The 17806-nt window shown below is 48.9% G+C and overlaps 13 non-coding genes across 13 annotated transcripts; all 13 read right to left on the bottom strand.

The window, feature by feature from the left end:
• Nucleotides 1-562: 562 nt before the first annotated feature.
• trnay-gua (transfer RNA tyrosine (anticodon GUA)) lies at nt 563-654 on the bottom strand. Its single transcript is given in 2 exon segments — nt 563-598; nt 618-654. It is a non-coding gene; the product is annotated as a tRNA-Tyr (tRNA).
• A 1331-nt stretch (nt 655-1985) lies between these two features.
• trnay-gua (transfer RNA tyrosine (anticodon GUA)) lies at nt 1986-2077 on the bottom strand. Its single transcript is given in 2 exon segments — nt 1986-2021; nt 2041-2077. It is a non-coding gene; the product is annotated as a tRNA-Tyr (tRNA).
• A 1331-nt stretch (nt 2078-3408) lies between these two features.
• On the bottom strand, nt 3409-3500 carry trnay-gua (transfer RNA tyrosine (anticodon GUA)). Its single transcript is given in 2 exon segments — nt 3409-3444; nt 3464-3500. It is a non-coding gene; the product is annotated as a tRNA-Tyr (tRNA).
• Nucleotides 3501-4831: 1331 nt separating this feature from the next.
• trnay-gua (transfer RNA tyrosine (anticodon GUA)) lies at nt 4832-4923 on the bottom strand. Its single transcript is given in 2 exon segments — nt 4832-4867; nt 4887-4923. It is a non-coding gene; the product is annotated as a tRNA-Tyr (tRNA).
• Nucleotides 4924-6254: 1331 nt separating this feature from the next.
• trnay-gua (transfer RNA tyrosine (anticodon GUA)) lies at nt 6255-6346 on the bottom strand. The gene is given in 2 exon segments: nt 6255-6290; nt 6310-6346. It is a non-coding gene; the product is annotated as a tRNA-Tyr (tRNA).
• Nucleotides 6347-7677: 1331 nt separating this feature from the next.
• On the bottom strand, nt 7678-7769 carry trnay-gua (transfer RNA tyrosine (anticodon GUA)). The gene is given in 2 exon segments: nt 7678-7713; nt 7733-7769. It is a non-coding gene; the product is annotated as a tRNA-Tyr (tRNA).
• Nucleotides 7770-9100: 1331 nt separating this feature from the next.
• trnay-gua (transfer RNA tyrosine (anticodon GUA)) lies at nt 9101-9192 on the bottom strand. The gene is given in 2 exon segments: nt 9101-9136; nt 9156-9192. It is a non-coding gene; the product is annotated as a tRNA-Tyr (tRNA).
• A 1331-nt stretch (nt 9193-10523) lies between these two features.
• Nucleotides 10524-10615, bottom strand: trnay-gua (transfer RNA tyrosine (anticodon GUA)). The gene is given in 2 exon segments: nt 10524-10559; nt 10579-10615. It is a non-coding gene; the product is annotated as a tRNA-Tyr (tRNA).
• Nucleotides 10616-11946: 1331 nt separating this feature from the next.
• On the bottom strand, nt 11947-12038 carry trnay-gua (transfer RNA tyrosine (anticodon GUA)). Its single transcript is given in 2 exon segments — nt 11947-11982; nt 12002-12038. It is a non-coding gene; the product is annotated as a tRNA-Tyr (tRNA).
• A 1331-nt stretch (nt 12039-13369) lies between these two features.
• Nucleotides 13370-13461, bottom strand: trnay-gua (transfer RNA tyrosine (anticodon GUA)). The gene is given in 2 exon segments: nt 13370-13405; nt 13425-13461. It is a non-coding gene; the product is annotated as a tRNA-Tyr (tRNA).
• Nucleotides 13462-14792: 1331 nt separating this feature from the next.
• Nucleotides 14793-14884, bottom strand: trnay-gua (transfer RNA tyrosine (anticodon GUA)). The gene is given in 2 exon segments: nt 14793-14828; nt 14848-14884. It is a non-coding gene; the product is annotated as a tRNA-Tyr (tRNA).
• A 1331-nt stretch (nt 14885-16215) lies between these two features.
• On the bottom strand, nt 16216-16307 carry trnay-gua (transfer RNA tyrosine (anticodon GUA)). The gene is given in 2 exon segments: nt 16216-16251; nt 16271-16307. It is a non-coding gene; the product is annotated as a tRNA-Tyr (tRNA).
• Nucleotides 16308-17627: 1320 nt separating this feature from the next.
• Nucleotides 17628-17719, bottom strand: trnay-gua (transfer RNA tyrosine (anticodon GUA)). The gene is given in 2 exon segments: nt 17628-17663; nt 17683-17719. It is a non-coding gene; the product is annotated as a tRNA-Tyr (tRNA).
• Nucleotides 17720-17806: the final 87 nt, after the last annotated feature.

Here is a 17806-nt window from a genome sequence, read left to right as displayed (position 1 = left end):
AACAGCAGGACGCGAAGCCACAGTAACGAAGAAAGAAGCCGAGAAGAGCACGAGACCGTGGAAGGGAAGCGAGGTGACCGGAAAGTAGCGGCCGCCCTGTGTGTGAGGGAGCAGGCGACAGCGCTGTCTGACTGATAGCCAACTTGTTTTGCCTGAAAGGGAGTGCTGAGTGCTTTGAAGTGTTGCTGCTCTGCAGTACTACAATGTATCCCATATTGTACCGAATTGTACTTGAACTGAAAAGCAAGGAAATGTATCGAACGGAACTGCCGTCAGCACCCAAATGTAGTGTATGGGATTGCTGACCGCAGCTAAATGTACTGAACTGCTTTTGAATGGACTGTACAAATTTTTATATGCAAATTTTGAAATTTAAAAAAACTCTGTGCTGGTGAGCAGACACAAATGCTAAAGAATAACAGCTGTGTGAAGGTGGATGCAGAGTGCATTCAGGTTTGAGACGAGAAAAGTGGTGTCCTGCTCCTTCGTGGCAACATGATGCACCATAAAGTGATGAGAACTGGTTTGAGCGAATTGCTGCTTAATCCAAAAGTACACTCGCTCCTTCGAGCCGGAATTGAACCAGCGACCTAAGGATGACTTTGCTGAGTATTCCACTACAGTCCTCCGCTCTACCAACTGAGCTATCGAAGGGAAGCGCCAAAGATTTTTCTGTGCGATGATTGTTTTCCGTGAGCATGTTGACGCATCTGGACTCGTGGCGTGGCCTGTGCGTCTTCAGTACCAGCCCATGCTGCAGCGCGGTGGGACTGTGAACCGCCAGCGACTCTTTACAGCCTGGAAAACGCGTGTGACTAACAATCACAAGAGTGTAGCTTTGACTTCTTATCAGGCTCGCAGATTTTTTGCAAGCTGCGCATTCTGAATTTAAAGACCTTGCAAGCTGCCCGACTTGGTCGTGCTGCCTGGCCGCTTGCATGGCAAGTGCCTTCTTCGCGCAGCAGGCAGCATAACAGTCTGCTCAATCGAAGGTCCTGAGTCAAATGCTCAGAAAAGCAATCAATGCTCGCAAGTCGTTCTTTTGGCTTCTCTCGCCTCATATATCCATCTTTGCAAAAATCAAGACGTCTTGCTTATGACATGGCAGAAAAAGGTTTGCTGTGCTTTGACCCATCTGGCATGAACTCAGTGACACGTGAGACCACATTTCTTTCTGGAGAATTGCTCTGAGCCAAAAGCAGAGTGGAGAATGCAGGCATTGATCCCACTACCTCTCACATGCTAAGCGAGCGCTCTACCATTTGAGCTAATTCCCCAGTAGCTTCTTGCAGGTTGCCCTCATTTGCTTCACAGTCGCCTTTTCGCACTCGTCTCCAAGCTGCTCCACGACCATCAGAGAACTGGCCCACTCCTTGTATCCAATCGACATTGCGGAGCAGCAGCGAGCGAGCAACAGCAGGACGCGAAGCCACAGTAACGAAGAAAGAAGCCGAGAAGAGCACGAGACCGTGGAAGGGAAGCGAGGTGACCGGAAAGTAGCGGCCGCCCTGTGTGTGAGGGAGCAGGCGACAGCGCTGTCTGACTGATGGCCAACTTGTTTTGCCTGAAAGGGAGTGCTGAGTGCTTTGAAGTGTTGCTGCTCTGCAGTTTGTTGAATGTACTACAATGTATCCCATATTGTACCGAATTGTACTTGAACTGAAAAGCAAGGAAATGTATCGAACGGAACTGCCGTCAGCACCCAAATGTAGTGTATGGGATTGCTGACCGCAGCTAAATGTACTGAACTGCTTTTGAATGGACTGTACAAATTTTTATATGCAAATTTTGAAATTTAAAAAAACTCTGTGCTGGTGAGCAGACACAAATGCTCAAGCATAACAGCTGTGTGAAAGTGGATGCAGAGTGCATTCAGGTTTGAGACGAGAAAAGTGGTGTCCTGCTCCTTCGTGGCAACATGATGCACCATAAAGTGATGAGAACTGGTTTGAGCGAATTGCTGCTTAATCCAAAAGTACACTAGCTCCTTCGAGCCGGAATTGAACTAGCGACCTAAGGATGACTTTGCTGAGTATTCCACTACAGTCCTCCGCTCTACCAACTGAGCTATCGAAGGGAAGCGCCAAAGATTTTTCTGTGCGATGATTGTTTTCCGTGAGCATGTTGACGCATCTGGACTCGTGGCATGGCCTGTGCGTCTTCAGTACCAGCCCATGCTGCAGCGCGGTGGGACTGTCAACCGCCAGCGACTCTTTACAGCCTGGAAAACGCGTGTGACTAACAATCACAAGAGTGTAGCTTTGACTTCTTATCAGGCTCGCAGATTTTTTGCAAGCTGCGCATTCTGAATTTAAAGACCTTGCAAGCTGCCCGACTTGGTCGTGCTGCCTGGCCGCTTGCATGGCAAGTGCCTTCTTCGCGCAGCAGGCAGCATAACAGTCTGCTCAATCGAAGGTCCTGAGTCAAATGCTCAGAAAAGCAATCAATGCTCGCAAGTCGTTCTTTTGGCTTCTCTCGCCTCATATATCCATCTTTGCAAAAATCAAGACGTCTTGCTTATGACATGGCAGAAAAAGGTTTGCTGTGCTTTGACCCATCTGGCATGAACTCAGTGACACGTGAGACCACATTTCTTTCTGGAGAATTTCTCTGAGCCAAAAGCAGAGTGGAGAATGCAGGCATCGATCCCACTACCTCTCACATGCTAAGCGAGCGCTCTACCATTTGAGCTAATTCCCCAGTAGCTTCTTGCAGGTTGCCCTCATTTGCTTCACAGTCGTCTTTCCCCACTCGTCTCCAAGCTGCTCCACGACCATCAGAGAACTGGCCCACTCCTTGTATCCAATCGACATTGCGGAGCAGCAGCGAGCGAGCAACAGCAGGACGCGAAGCCACAGTAACGAAGAAAGAAGCCGAGAAGAGCACGAGACCGTGGAAGGGAAGCGAGGTGACCGGAAAGTAGCGGCCGCCCTGTGTGTGAGGGAGCAGGCGACAGCGCTGTCTGACTGATGGCCAACTTGTTTTGCCTGAAAGGGAGTGCTGAGTGCTTTGAAGTGTTGCTGCTCTGCAGTTTGTTGAATGTACTACAATGTATCCCATATTGTACCGAATTGTACTTGAACTGAAAAGCAAGGAAATGTATCGAACGGAACTGCCGTCAGCACCCAAATGTAGTGTATGGGATTGCTGACCGCAGCTAAATGTACTGAACTGCTTTTGAATGGACTGTACAAATTTTTATATGCAAATTTTGAAATTTAAAAAAACTCTGTGCTGGTGAGCAGACACAAATGCTCAAGCATAACAGCTGTGTGAAAGTGGATGCAGAGTGCATTCAGGTTTGAGACGAGAAAAGTGGTGTCCTGCTCCTTCGTGGCAACATGATGCACCATAAAGTGATGAGAACTGGTTTGAGCGAATTGCTGCTTAATCCAAAAGTACACTAGCTCCTTCGAGCCGGAATTGAACTAGCGACCTAAGGATGACTTTGCTGAGTATTCCACTACAGTCCTCCGCTCTACCAACTGAGCTATCGAAGGGAAGCGCCAAAGATTTTTCTGTGCGATGATTGTTTTCCGTGAGCATGTTGACGCATCTGGACTCGTGGCATGGCCTGTGCGTCTTCAGTACCAGCCCATGCTGCAGCGCGGTGGGACTGTCAACCGCCAGCGACTCTTTACAGCCTGGAAAACGCGTGTGACTAACAATCACAAGAGTGTAGCTTTGACTTCTTATCAGGCTCGCAGATTTTTTGCAAGCTGCGCATTCTGAATTTAAAGACCTTGCAAGCTGCCCGACTTGGTCGTGCTGCCTGGCCGCTTGCATGGCAAGTACCTTCTTCGCGCAGCAGGCAGCATAACAGTCTGCTCAATCGAAGGTCCTGAGTCAAATGCTCAGAAAAGCAATCAATGCTCGCAAGTCGTTCTTTTGGCTTCTCTCGCCTCATATATCCATCTTTGCAAAAATCAAGAGGTCTTGCTTATGACATGGCAGAAAAAGGTTTGCTGTGCTTTGACCCATCTGGCATGAACTCAGTGACACGTGAGACCACATTTCTTTCTGGAGAATTGCTCTGAGCCAAAAGCAGAGTGGAGAATGCAGGCATCGATCCCACTACCTCTCACATGCTAAGCGAGCGCTCTACCATTTGAGCTAATTCCCCAGTAGCTTCTTGCAGGTTGCCCTCATTTGCTTCACAGTCGCCTTTTCGCACTCGTCTCCAAGCTGCTCCACGACCATCAGAGAACTGGCCCACTCCTTGTATCCAATCGACATTGCGGAGCAGCAGCGAGCGAGCAACAGCAGGACGCGAAGCCACAGTAACGAAGAAAGAAGCCGAGAAGAGCACGAGACCGTGGAAGGGAAGCGAGGTGACCGGAAAGTAGCGGCCGCCCTGTGTGTGAGGGAGCAGGCGACAGCGCTGTCTGACTGATGGCCAACTTGTTTTGCCTGAAAGGGAGTGCTGAGTGCTTTGAAGTGTTGCTGCTCTGCAGTTTGTTGAATGTACTACAATGTATCCCATATTGTACCGAATTGTACTTGAACTGAAAAGCAAGGAAATGTATCGAACGGAACTGCCGTCAGCACCCAAATGTAGTGTATGGGATTGCTGACCGCAGCTAAATGTACTGAACTGCTTTTGAATGGACTGTACAAATTTTTATATGCAAATTTTGAAATTTAAAAAAACTCTGTGCTGGTGAGCAGACACAAATGCTCAAGCATAACAGCTGTGTGAAAGTGGATGCAGAGTGCATTCAGGTTTGAGACGAGAAAAGTGGTGTCCTGCTCCTTCGTGGCAACATGATGCACCATAAAGTGATGAGAACTGGTTTGAGCGAATTGCTGCTTAATCCAAAAGTACACTAGCTCCTTCGAGCCGGAATTGAACTAGCGACCTAAGGATGACTTTGCTGAGTATTCCACTACAGTCCTCCGCTCTACCAACTGAGCTATCGAAGGGAAGCACCAAAGATTTTTCTGTGCGATGATTGTTTTCCGTGAGCATGTTGACGCATCTGGACTCGTGGCATGGCCTGTGCGTCTTCAGTACCAGCCCATGCTGCAGCGCGGTGGGACTGTCAACCGCCAGCGACTCTTTACAGCCTGGAAAACGCGTGTGACTAACAATCACAAGAGTGTAGCTTTGACTTCTTATCAGGCTCGCAGATTTTTTGCAAGCTGCGCATTCTGAATTTAAAGACCTTGCAAGCTGCCCGACTTGGTCGTGCTGCCTGGCCGCTTGCATGGCAAGTGCCTTCTTCGCGCAGCAGGCAGCATAACAGTCTGCTCAATCGAAGGTCCTGAGTCAAATGCTCAGAAAAGCAATCAATGCTCGCAAGTCGTTCTTTTGGCTTCTCTCGCCTCATATATCCATCTTTGCAAAAATCAAGACGTCTTGCTTATGACATGGCAGAAAAAGGTTTGCTGTGCTTTGACCCATCTGGCATGAACTCAGTGACACGTGAGACCACATTTCTTTCTGGAGAATTGCTCTGAGCCAAAAGCAGAGTGGAGAATGCAGGCATCGATCCCACTACCTCTCACATGCTAAGCGAGCGCTCTACCATTTGAGCTAATTCCCCAGTAGCTTCTTGCAGGTTGCCCTCATTTGCTTCACAGTCGCCTTTTCGCACTCGTCTCCAAGCTGCTCCACGACCATCAGAGAACTGGCCCACTCCTTGTATCCAATCGACATTGCGGAGCAGCAGCGAGCGAGCAACAGCAGGACGCGAAGCCACAGTAACGAAGAAAGAAGCCGAGAAGAGCACGAGACCGTGGAAGGGAAGCGAGGTGACCGGAAAGTAGCGGCCGCCCTGTGTGTGAGGGAGCAGGCGACAGCGCTGTCTGACTGATGGCCAACTTGTTTTGCCTGAAAGGGAGTGCTGAGTGCTTTGAAGTGTTGCTGCTCTGCAGTTTGTTGAATGTACTACAATGTATCCCATATTGTACCGAATTGTACTTGAACTGAAAAGCAAGGAAATGTATCGAACGGAACTGCCGTCAGCACCCAAATGTAGTGTATGGGATTGCTGACCGCAGCTAAATGTACTGAACTGCTTTTGAATGGACTGTACAAATTTTTATATGCAAATTTTGAAATTTAAAAAAACTCTGTGCTGGTGAGCAGACACAAATGCTCAAGCATAACAGCTGTGTGAAAGTGGATGCAGAGTGCATTCAGGTTTGAGACGAGAAAAGTGGTGTCCTGCTCCTTCGTGGCAACATGATGCACCATAAAGTGATGAGAACTGGTTTGAGCGAATTGCTGCTTAATCCAAAAGTACACTAGCTCCTTCGAGCCGGAATTGAACTAGCGACCTAAGGATGACTTTGCTGAGTATTCCACTACAGTCCTCCGCTCTACCAACTGAGCTATCGAAGGGAAGCGCCAAAGATTTTTCTGTGCGATGATTGTTTTCCGTGAGCATGTTGACGCATCTGGACTCGTGGCATGGCCTGTGCGTCTTCAGTACCAGCCCATGCTGCAGCGCGGTGGGACTGTCAACCGCCAGCGACTCTTTACAGCCTGGAAAACGCGTGTGACTAACAATCACAAGAGTGTAGCTTTGACTTCTTATCAGGCTCGCAGATTTTTTGCAAGCTGCGCATTCTGAATTTAAAGACCTTGCAAGCTGCCCGACTTGGTCGTGCTGCCTGGCCGCTTGCATGGCAAGTGCCTTCTTCGCGCAGCAGGCAGCATAACAGTCTGCTCAATCGAAGGTCCTGAGTCAAATGCTCAGAAAAGCAATCAATGCTCGCAAGTCGTTCTTTTGGCTTCTCTCGCCTCATATATCCATCTTTGCAAAAATCAAGACGTCTTGCTTATGACATGGCAGAAAAAGGTTTGCTGTGCTTTGACCCATCTGGCATGAACTCAGTGACACGTGAGACCACATTTCTTTCTGGAGAATTGCTCTGAGCCAAAAGCAGAGTGGAGAATGCAGGCATCGATCCCACTACCTCTCACATGCTAAGCGAGCGCTCTACCATTTGAGCTAATTCCCCAGTAGCTTCTTGCAGGTTGCCCTCATTTGCTTCACAGTCGCCTTTTCGCACTCGTCTCCAAGCTGCTCCACGACCATCAGAGAACTGGCCCACTCCTTGTATCCAATCGACATTGCGGAGCAGCAGCGAGCGAGCAACAGCAGGACGCGAAGCCACAGTAACGAAGAAAGAAGCCGAGAAGAGCACGAGACCGTGGAAGGGAAGCGAGGTGACCGGAAAGTAGCGGCCGCCCTGTGTGTGAGGGAGCAGGCGACAGCGCTGTCTGACTGATGGCCAACTTGTTTTGCCTGAAAGGGAGTGCTGAGTGCTTTGAAGTGTTGCTGCTCTGCAGTTTGTTGAATGTACTACAATGTATCCCATATTGTACCGAATTGTACTTGAACTGAAAAGCAAGGAAATGTATCGAACGGAACTGCCGTCAGCACCCAAATGTAGTGTATGGGATTGCTGACCGCAGCTAAATGTACTGAACTGCTTTTGAATGGACTGTACAAATTTTTATATGCAAATTTTGAAATTTAAAAAAACTCTGTGCTGGTGAGCAGACACAAATGCTCAAGCATAACAGCTGTGTGAAAGTGGATGCAGAGTGCATTCAGGTTTGAGACGAGAAAAGTGGTGTCCTGCTCCTTCGTGGCAACATGATGCACCATAAAGTGATGAGAACTGGTTTGAGCGAATTGCTGCTTAATCCAAAAGTACACTAGCTCCTTCGAGCCGGAATTGAACTAGCGACCTAAGGATGACTTTGCTGAGTATTCCACTACAGTCCTCCGCTCTACCAACTGAGCTATCGAAGGGAAGCGCCAAAGATTTTTCTGTGCGATGATTGTTTTCCGTGAGCATGTTGACGCATCTGGACTCGTGGCATGGCCTGTGCGTCTTCAGTACCAGCCCATGCTGCAGCGCGGTGGGACTGTCAACCGCCAGCGACTCTTTACAGCCTGGAAAACGCGTGTGACTAACAATCACAAGAGTGTAGCTTTGACTTCTTATCAGGCTCGCAGATTTTTTGCAAGCTGCGCATTCTGAATTTAAAGACCTTGCAAGCTGCCCGACTTGGTCGTGCTGCCTGGCCGCTTGCATGGCAAGTGCCTTCTTCGCGCAGCAGGCAGCATAACAGTCTGCTCAATCGAAGGTCCTGAGTCAAATGCTCAGAAAAGCAATCAATGCTCGCAAGTCGTTCTTTTGGCTTCTCTCGCCTCATATATCCATCTTTGCAAAAATCAAGACGTCTTGCTTATGACATGGCAGAAAAAGGTTTGCTGTGCTTTGACCCATCTGGCATGAACTCAGTGACACGTGAGACCACATTTCTTTCTGGAGAATTGCTCTGAGCCAAAAGCAGAGTGGAGAATGCAGGCATCGATCCCACTACCTCTCACATGCTAAGCGAGCGCTCTACCATTTGAGCTAATTCCCCAGTAGCTTCTTGCAGGTTGCCCTCATTTGCTTCACAGTCGCCTTTTCGCACTCGTCTCCAAGCTGCTCCACGACCATCAGAGAACTGGCCCACTCCTTGTATCCAATCGACATTGCGGAGCAGCAGCGAGCGAGCAACAGCAGGACGCGAAGCCACAGTAACGAAGAAAGAAGCCGAGAAGAGCACGAGACCGTGGAAGGGAAGCGAGGTGACCGGAAAGTAGCGGCCGCCCTGTGTGTGAGGGAGCAGGCGACAGCGCTGTCTGACTGATGGCCAACTTGTTTTGCCTGAAAGGGAGTGCTGAGTGCTTTGAAGTGTTGCTGCTCTGCAGTTTGTTGAATGTACTACAATGTATCCCATATTGTACCGAATTGTACTTGAACTGAAAAGCAAGGAAATGTATCGAACGGAACTGCCGTCAGCACCCAAATGTAGTGTATGGGATTGCTGACCGCAGCTAAATGTACTGAACTGCTTTTGAATGGACTGTACAAATTTTTATATGCAAATTTTGAAATTTAAAAAAACTCTGTGCTGGTGAGCAGACACAAATGCTCAAGCATAACAGCTGTGTGAAAGTGGATGCAGAGTGCATTCAGGTTTGAGACGAGAAAAGTGGTGTCCTGCTCCTTCGTGGCAACATGATGCACCATAAAGTGATGAGAACTGGTTTGAGCGAATTGCTGCTTAATCCAAAAGTACACTAGCTCCTTCGAGCCGGAATTGAACTAGCGACCTAAGGATGACTTTGCTGAGTATTCCACTACAGTCCTCCGCTCTACCAACTGAGCTATCGAAGGGAAGCGCCAAAGATTTTTCTGTGCGATGATTGTTTTCCGTGAGCATGTTGACGCATCTGGACTCGTGGCATGGCCTGTGCGTCTTCAGTACCAGCCCATGCTGCAGCGCGGTGGGACTGTCAACCGCCAGCGACTCTTTACAGCCTGGAAAACGCGTGTGACTAACAATCACAAGAGTGTAGCTTTGACTTCTTATCAGGCTCGCAGATTTTTTGCAAGCTGCGCATTCTGAATTTAAAGACCTTGCAAGCTGCCCGACTTGGTCGTGCTGCCTGGCCGCTTGCATGGCAAGTGCCTTCTTCGCGCAGCAGGCAGCATAACAGTCTGCTCAATCGAAGGTCCTGAGTCAAATGCTCAGAAAAGCAATCAATGCTCGCAAGTCGTTCTTTTGGCTTCTCTCGCCTCATATATCCATCTTTGCAAAAATCAAGACGTCTTGCTTATGACATGGCAGAAAAAGGTTTGCTGTGCTTTGACCCATCTGGCATGAACTCAGTGACACGTGAGACCACATTTCTTTCTGGAGAATTGCTCTGAGCCAAAAGCAGAGTGGAGAATGCAGGCATCGATCCCACTACCTCTCACATGCTAAGCGAGCGCTCTACCATTTGAGCTAATTCCCCAGTAGCTTCTTGCAGGTTGCCCTCATTTGCTTCACAGTCGCCTTTTCGCACTCGTCTCCAAGCTGCTCCACGACCATCAGAGAACTGGCCCACTCCTTGTATCCAATCGACATTGCGGAGCAGCAGCGAGCGAGCAACAGCAGGACGCGAAGCCACAGTAACGAAGAAAGAAGCCGAGAAGAGCACGAGACCGTGGAAGGGAAGCGAGGTGACCGGAAAGTAGCGGCCGCCCTGTGTGTGAGGGAGCAGGCGACAGCGCTGTCTGACTGATGGCCAACTTGTTTTGCCTGAAAGGGAGTGCTGAGTGCTTTGAAGTGTTGCTGCTCTGCAGTTTGTTGAATGTACTACAATGTATCCCATATTGTACCGAATTGTACTTGAACTGAAAAGCAAGGAAATGTATCGAACGGAACTGCCGTCAGCACCCAAATGTAGTGTATGGGATTGCTGACCGCAGCTAAATGTACTGAACTGCTTTTGAATGGACTGTACAAATTTTTATATGCAAATTTTGAAATTTAAAAAAACTCTGTGCTGGTGAGCAGACACAAATGCTCAAGCATAACAGCTGTGTGAAAGTGGATGCAGAGTGCATTCAGGTTTGAGACGAGAAAAGTGGTGTCCTGCTCCTTCGTGGCAACATGATGCACCATAAAGTGATGAGAACTGGTTTGAGCGAATTGCTGCTTAATCCAAAAGTACACTAGCTCCTTCGAGCCGGAATTGAACTAGCGACCTAAGGATGACTTTGCTGAGTATTCCACTACAGTCCTCCGCTCTACCAACTGAGCTATCGAAGGGAAGCGCCAAAGATTTTTCTGTGCGATGATTGTTTTCCGTGAGCATGTTGACGCATCTGGACTCGTGGCATGGCCTGTGCGTCTTCAGTACCAGCCCATGCTGCAGCGCGGTGGGACTGTCAACCGCCAGCGACTCTTTACAGCCTGGAAAACGCGTGTGACTAACAATCACAAGAGTGTAGCTTTGACTTCTTATCAGGCTCGCAGATTTTTTGCAAGCTGCGCATTCTGAATTTAAAGACCTTGCAAGCTGCCCGACTTGGTCGTGCTGCCTGGCCGCTTGCATGGCAAGTGCCTTCTTCGCGCAGCAGGCAGCATATCAGTCTGCTCAATCGAAGGTCCTGAGTCAAATGCTCAGAAAAGCAATCAATGCTCGCAAGTCGTTCTTTTGGCTTCTCTCGCCTCATATATCCATCTTTGCAAAAATCAAGACGTCTTGCTTATGACATGGCAGAAAAAGGTTTGCTGTGCTTTGACCCATCTGGCATGAACTCAGTGACACGTGAGACCACATTTCTTTCTGGAGAATTGCTCTGAGCCAAAAGCAGAGTGGAGAATGCAGGCATCGATCCCACTCCCTCTCACATGCTAAGCGAGCGCTCTACCATTTGAGCTAATTCCCCAGTAGCTTCTTGCAGGTTGCCCTCATTTGCTTCACAGTCGCCTTTTCGCACTCGTCTCCAAGCTGCTCCACGACCATCAGAGAACTGGCCCACTCCTTGTATCCAATCGACATTGCGGAGCAGCAGCGAGCGAGCAACAGCAGGACGCGAAGCCACAGTAATGAAGAAAGAAGCCGAGAAGAGCACGAGACCGTGGAAGGGAAGCGAGGTGACCGGAAAGTAGCGGCCGCCCTGTGTGTGAGGGAGCAGGCGACAGCGCTGTCTGACTGATGGCCAACTTGTTTTGCCTGAAAGGGAGTGCTGAGTGCTTTGAAGTGTTGCTGCTCTGCAGTTTGTTGAATGTACTACAATGTATCCCATATTGTACCGAATTGTACTTGAACTGAAAAGCAAGGAAATGTATCGAACGGAACTGCCGTCAGCACCCAAATGTAGTGTATGGGATTGCTGACCGCAGCTAAATGTACTGAACTGCTTTTGAATGGACTGTACAAATTTTTATATGCAAATTTTGAAATTTAAAAAAACTCTGTGCTGGTGAGCAGACACAAATGCTCAAGCATAACAGCTGTGTGAAAGTGGATGCAGAGTGCATTCAGGTTTGAGACGAGAAAAGTGGTGTCCTGCTCCTTCGTGGCAACATGATGCACCATAAAGTGATGAGAACTGGTTTGAGCGAATTGCTGCTTAATCCAAAAGTACACTAGCTCCTTCGAGCCGGAATTGAACTAGCGACCTAAGGATGACTTTGCTGAGTATTCCACTACAGTCCTCCGCTCTACCAACTGAGCTATCGAAGGGAAGCGCCAAAGATTTTTCTGTGCGATGATTGTTTTCCGTGAGCATGTTGACGCATCTGGACTCGTGGCATGGCCTGTGCGTCTTCAGTACCAGCCCATGCTGCAGCGCGGTGGGACTGTCAACCGCCAGCGACTCTTTACAGCCTGGAAAACGCGTGTGACTAACAATCACAAGAGTGTAGCTTTGACTTCTTATCAGGCTCGCAGATTTTTTGCAAGCTGCGCATTCTGAATTTAAAGACCTTGCAAGCTGCCCGACTTGGTCGTGCTGCCTGGCCGCTTGCATGGCAAGTGCCTTCTTCGCGCAGCAGGCAGCATATCAGTCTGCTCAATCGAAGGTCCTGAGTCAAATGCTCAGAAAAGCAATCAATGCTCGCAAGTCGTTCTTTTGGCTTCTCTCGCCTCATATATCCATCTTTGCAAAAATCAAGACGTCTTGCTTATGACATGGCAGAAAAAGGTTTGCTGTGCTTTGACCCATCTGGCATGAACTCAGTGACACGTGAGACCACATTTCTTTCTGGAGAATTGCTCTGAGCCAAAAGCAGAGTGGAGAATGCAGGCATCGATCCCACTACCTCTCACATGCTAAGCGAGCGCTCTACCATTTGAGCTAATTCCCCAGTAGCTTCTTGCAGGTTGCCCTCATTTGCTTCACAGTCGCCTTTTCGCACTCGTCTCCAAGCTGCTCCACGACCATCAGAGAACTGGCCCACTCCTTGTATCCAATCGACATTGCGGAGCAGCAGCGAGCGAGCAACAGCAGGACGCGAAGCCACAGTAACGAAGAAAGAAGCCGAGAAGAGCACGAGACCGTGGAAGGGAAGCGAGGTGACCGGAAAGTAGCGGCCGCCCTGTGTGTGAGGGAGCAGGCGACAGCGCTGTCTGACTGATAGCCAACTTGTTTTGCCTGAAAGGGAGTGCTGAGTGCTTTGAAGTGTTGCTGCTCTGCAGTTTGTTGAATGTACTACAATGTATCCCATATTGTACCGAATTGTACTTGAACTGAAAAGCAAGGAAATGTATCGAACGGAACTGCCGTCAGCACCCAAATGTAGTGTATGGGATTGCTGACCGCAGCTAAATGTACTGAACTGCTTTTGAATGGACTGTACAAATTTTTATATGCAAATTTTGAAATTTAAAAAAACTCTGTGCTGGTGAGCAGACACAAATGCTCAAGCATAACAGCTGTGTGAAGGTGGATGCAGAGTGCATTCAGGTTTGAGACGAGAAAAGTGGTGTCCTGCTCCTTCGTGGCAACATGATGCACCATAAAGTGATGAGAACTGGTTTGAGCGAATTGCTGCTTAATCCAAAAGTACACTAGCTCCTTCAAGCCGGAATTGAACCAGCGACCTAAGGATGACTTTGCTGAGTATTCCACTACAGTCCTCCGCTCTACCAACTGAGCTATCGAAGGGAAGCGCCAAAGATGTTCCTGTGCGATGATTGTTTTCCGTGAGCATGTTGACGCATCTGGACTTGTGGCGTGGCCTGTGCGTCTTCAGTACCAGCCCATGCTGCAGCGCGGTGGGACTGTCAACCGCCAGCGACTCTTTACAGCCTGGAAAACGCGTGTGACTAACAATCACAAGAGTGTAGCTTTGACTTCTTATCAGGCTCGCAGATTTTTTGCAAGCTGCGCATTCTGAATTTAAAGACCTTGCAAGCTGCCCGACTTGGTCGTGCTGCCTGGCCGCTTGCATGGCAAGTGCCTTCTTCGCGCAGCAGGCAGTATGTCAGTCTGCTCAATCGAAGGTCCTGAGTCAAATGCTCAGAAAAGCAATCAATGCTCGCAAGTCGTTCTTTTGGCTTCTCTCGCCTCATATATCCATCTTTGCAAAAATCAAGACGTCTTGCTTATGACATGGCAGAAAAAGGTTTGCTGTGCTTTGACCCATCTGGCATGAACTCAGTGACACGTGAGACCACATTTCTTTCTGGAGAATTGCTCTGAGCCAAAAGCAGAGTGGAGAATGCAGGCATCGATCCCACTACCTCTCACATGCTAAGCGAGCGCTCTACCATTTGAGCTAATTCCCCAGTAGCTTCTTGCAGGTTGCCCTCATTTGCTTCACAGTCGCCTTTTCGCACTCGTCTCCAAGCTGCTCCACGACCATCAGAGAACTGGCCCACTCCTTGTATCCAATCGACATTGCGGAGCAGCAGCGAGCGAGCAACAGCAGGACGCGAAGCCACAGTAACGAAGAAAGAAGCCGAGAAGAGCACGAGACCGTGGAAGGGAAGCGAGGTGACCGGAAAGTAGCGGCCGCCCTGTGTGTGAGGGAGCAGGCGACAGCGCTGTCTGACTGATAGCCAACTTGTTTTGCCTGAAAGGGAGTGCTGAGTGCTTTGAAGTGTTGCTGCTCTGCAGTTTGTTGAATGTACTACAATGTATCCCATATTGTACCGAATTGTACTTGAACTGAAAAGCAAGGAAATGTATCGAACGGAACTGCCGTCAGCACCCAAATGTAGTGTATGGGATTGCTGACCGCAGCTAAATGTACTGAACTGCTTTTGAATGGACTGTACAAATTTTTATATGCAAATTTTGAAATTTAAAAAAACTCTGTGCTGGTGAGCAGACACAAATGCTCAAGCATAACAGCTGTGTGAAAGTGGATGCAGAGTGCATTCAGGTTTGAGACGAGAAAAGTGGTGTCCTGCTCCTTCGTGGCAACATGATGCACCATAAAGTGATGAGAACTGGTTTGAGCGAATTGCTGCTTAATCCAAAAGTACACTAGCTCCTTCGAGCCGGAATTGAACCATCGACCTAAGGATGACTTTGCTGAGTATTCCACTACAGTCCTCCGCTCTACCAACTGAGCTATCGAAGGGAAGCGCCAAAGATTTTTCTGTGCGATGATTGTTTTCCGTGAGCATGTTGACGCATCTGGACTCGTGGCATGGCCTGTGCGTCTTCAGTACCAGCCCATGCTGCAGCGCGGTGGGACTGTCAACCGCCAGCGACTCTTTACAGCCTGGAAAACGCGTGTGACTAACAATCACAAGAGTGTAGCTTTGACTTCTTATCAGGCTCGCAGATTTTTTGCAAGCTGCGCATTCTGAATTTAAAGACCTTGCAAGCTGCCCGACTTGGTCGTGCTGCCTGGCCGCTTGCATGGCAAGTGCCTTCTTCGCGCAGCAGGCAGCATATCAGTCTGCTCAATCGAAGGTCCTGAGTCAAATGCTCAGAAAAGCAATCAATGCTCGCAAGTCGTTCTTTTGGCTTCTCTCGCCTCATATATCCATCTTTGCAAAAATCAAGACGTCTTGCTTATGACATGGCAGAAAAAGGTTTGCTGTGCTTTGACCCATCTGGCATGAACTCAGTGACACGTGAGACCACATTTCTTTCTGGAGAATTGCTCTGAGCCAAAAGCAGAGTGGAGAATGCAGGCATCGATCCCGCTACCTCTCACATGCTAAGCGAGCGCTCTACCATTTGAGCTAATTCCCCAGTAGCTTCTTGCAGGTTGCCCTCATTTGCTTCACAGTCGCCTTTTCGCACTCGTCTCCAAGCTGCTCCACGACCATCAGAGAACTGGCCCACTCCTTGTATCCAATCGACATTGCGGAGCAGCAGCGAGCGAGCAACAGCAGGACGCGAAGCCACAGTAACGAAGAAAGAAGCCGAGAAGAGCACGAGACCGTGGAAGGGAAGCGAGGTGACCGGAAAGTAGCGGCCGCCCTGTATGTGAGGGAGCAGGCGACAGCGCTGTCTGACTGATAGCCAACTTGTTTTGCCTGAAAGGGAGTGCTGAGTGCTTTGAAGTGTTGCTGCTCTGCAGTTTGTTGAATGTACTACAATGTATCCCATATTGTACCGAATTGTACTTGAACTGAAAAGCAAGGAAATGTATCGAACGGAACTGCCGTCAGCACCCAAATGTAGTGTATGGGATTGCTGACCGCAGCTAAATGTACTGAACTGCTTTTGAATGGACTGTACAAATTTTTATATGCAAATTTTGAAATTTAAAAAAACTCTGTGCTGGTGAGCAGACACAAATGCTCAAGCATAACAGCTGTGTGAAGGTGGATGCAGAGTGCATTCAGGTTTGAGACGAGAAAAGTGGTGTCCTGCTCCTTCGTGGCAACATGATGCACCATAAAGTGATGAGAACTGGTTTGAGCGAATTGCTGCTTAATCCAAAAGTACACTAGCTCCTTCGAGCCGGAATTGAACCAGCGACCTAAGGATGACTTTGCTGAGTATTCCACTACAGTCCTCCGCTCTACCAACTGAGCTATCGAAGGGAAGCGCCAAACATGTTCCTGTGCGATGATTGTTTTCCGTGAGCATGTTGACGCATCTGGACTTGTGGCGTGGCCTGTGCGTCTTCAGTACCAGCCCATGCTGCAGCGCGGTGGGACTGTCAACCGCCAGCGACTCTTTACAGCCTGGAAAACGCGTGTGACTAACAATCACAAGAGTGTAGCTTTGACTTCTTATCAGGCTCGCAGATTTTTTGCAAGCTGCGCATTCTGAATTTAAAGACCTTGCAAGCTGCCCGACTTGGTCGTGCTGCCTGGCCGCTTGCATGGCAAGTGCCTTCTTCGCGCAGCAGGCAGCATGTCAGTCTGCTCAATCGAAGGTCCTGAGTCAAATGCTCAGAAAAGCAATCAATGCTCGCAAGTCGTTCTTTTGGCTTCTCTCGCCTCATATATCCATCTTTGCAAAAATCAAGACGTCTTGCTTATGACATGGCAGAAAAAGGTTTGCTGTGCTTTGACCCATCTGGCATGAACTCAGTGACACGTGAGACCACATTTCTTTCTGGAGAATTGCTCTGAGCCAAAAGCAGAGTGGAGAATGCAGGCATCGATCCCGCTACCTCTCACATGCGAAGCGAGCGCTCTACCATTTGAGCTAATTCCCCAGTAGCTTATTGCAGGTTGCCCTCATTTGCTTCACAGTCGCCTTTTCGCACTCGTCTCCAAGCTGCTCCACGACCATCAGAGAACTGGCCCACTCCTTGTATCCAATCGACATTGCGGAGCAGCAGCGAGCGAGCAACAGCAGGACGCGAAGCCACAGTAACGAAGAAAGAAGCCGAGAAGAGCACGAGACCGTGGAAGGGAAGCGAGGTGACCGGAAAGTAGCGGCCGCCCTGTGTGTGAGGGAGCAGGCGACAGCGCTGTCTGACTGATAGCCAACTTGTTTTGCCTGAAAGGGAGTGCTGAGTGCTTTGAAGTGTTGCTGCTCTGCAGTACTACAATGTATCCCATATTGTACCGAATTGTACTTGAACTGAAAAGCAAGGAAATGTATCGAACGGAACTGCCGTCAGCACCCAAATGTAGTGTATGGGATTGCTGACCGCAGCTAAATGTACTGAACTGCTTTTGAATGGACTGTACAAATTTTTATATGCAAATTTTGAAATTTAAAAAAACTCTGTGCTGGTGAGCAGACACAAATGCTCAAGCATAACAGCTGTGTGAAGGTGGATGCAGAGTGCATTCAGGTTTGAGACGAGAAAAGTGGTGTCCTGCTCCTTCGTGGCAACATGATGCACCATAAAGTGATGAGAACTGGTTTGAGCGAATTGCTGCTTAATCCAAAAGTACACTAGCTCCTTCGAGCCGGAATTGAACCAGCGACCTAAGGATGACTTTGCTGAGTATTCCACTACAGTCCTCCGCTCTACCAACTGAGCTATCGAAGGGAAGCGCCAAAGATGTTCCTGTGCGATGATTGTTTTCCGTGAGCATGTTGACGCATCTGGACTTGTGGCGTGGCCTGTGCGTCTTCA

This window comes from Pristiophorus japonicus, unplaced genomic scaffold, assembly GCF_044704955.1.
Source record: "Pristiophorus japonicus isolate sPriJap1 unplaced genomic scaffold, sPriJap1.hap1 HAP1_SCAFFOLD_429, whole genome shotgun sequence".
In the NCBI taxonomy this organism is placed as follows: Eukaryota; Metazoa; Chordata; class Chondrichthyes; family Pristiophoridae; genus Pristiophorus; species Pristiophorus japonicus.
This window is presented reverse-complemented; position numbering and strand designations above follow the sequence as displayed.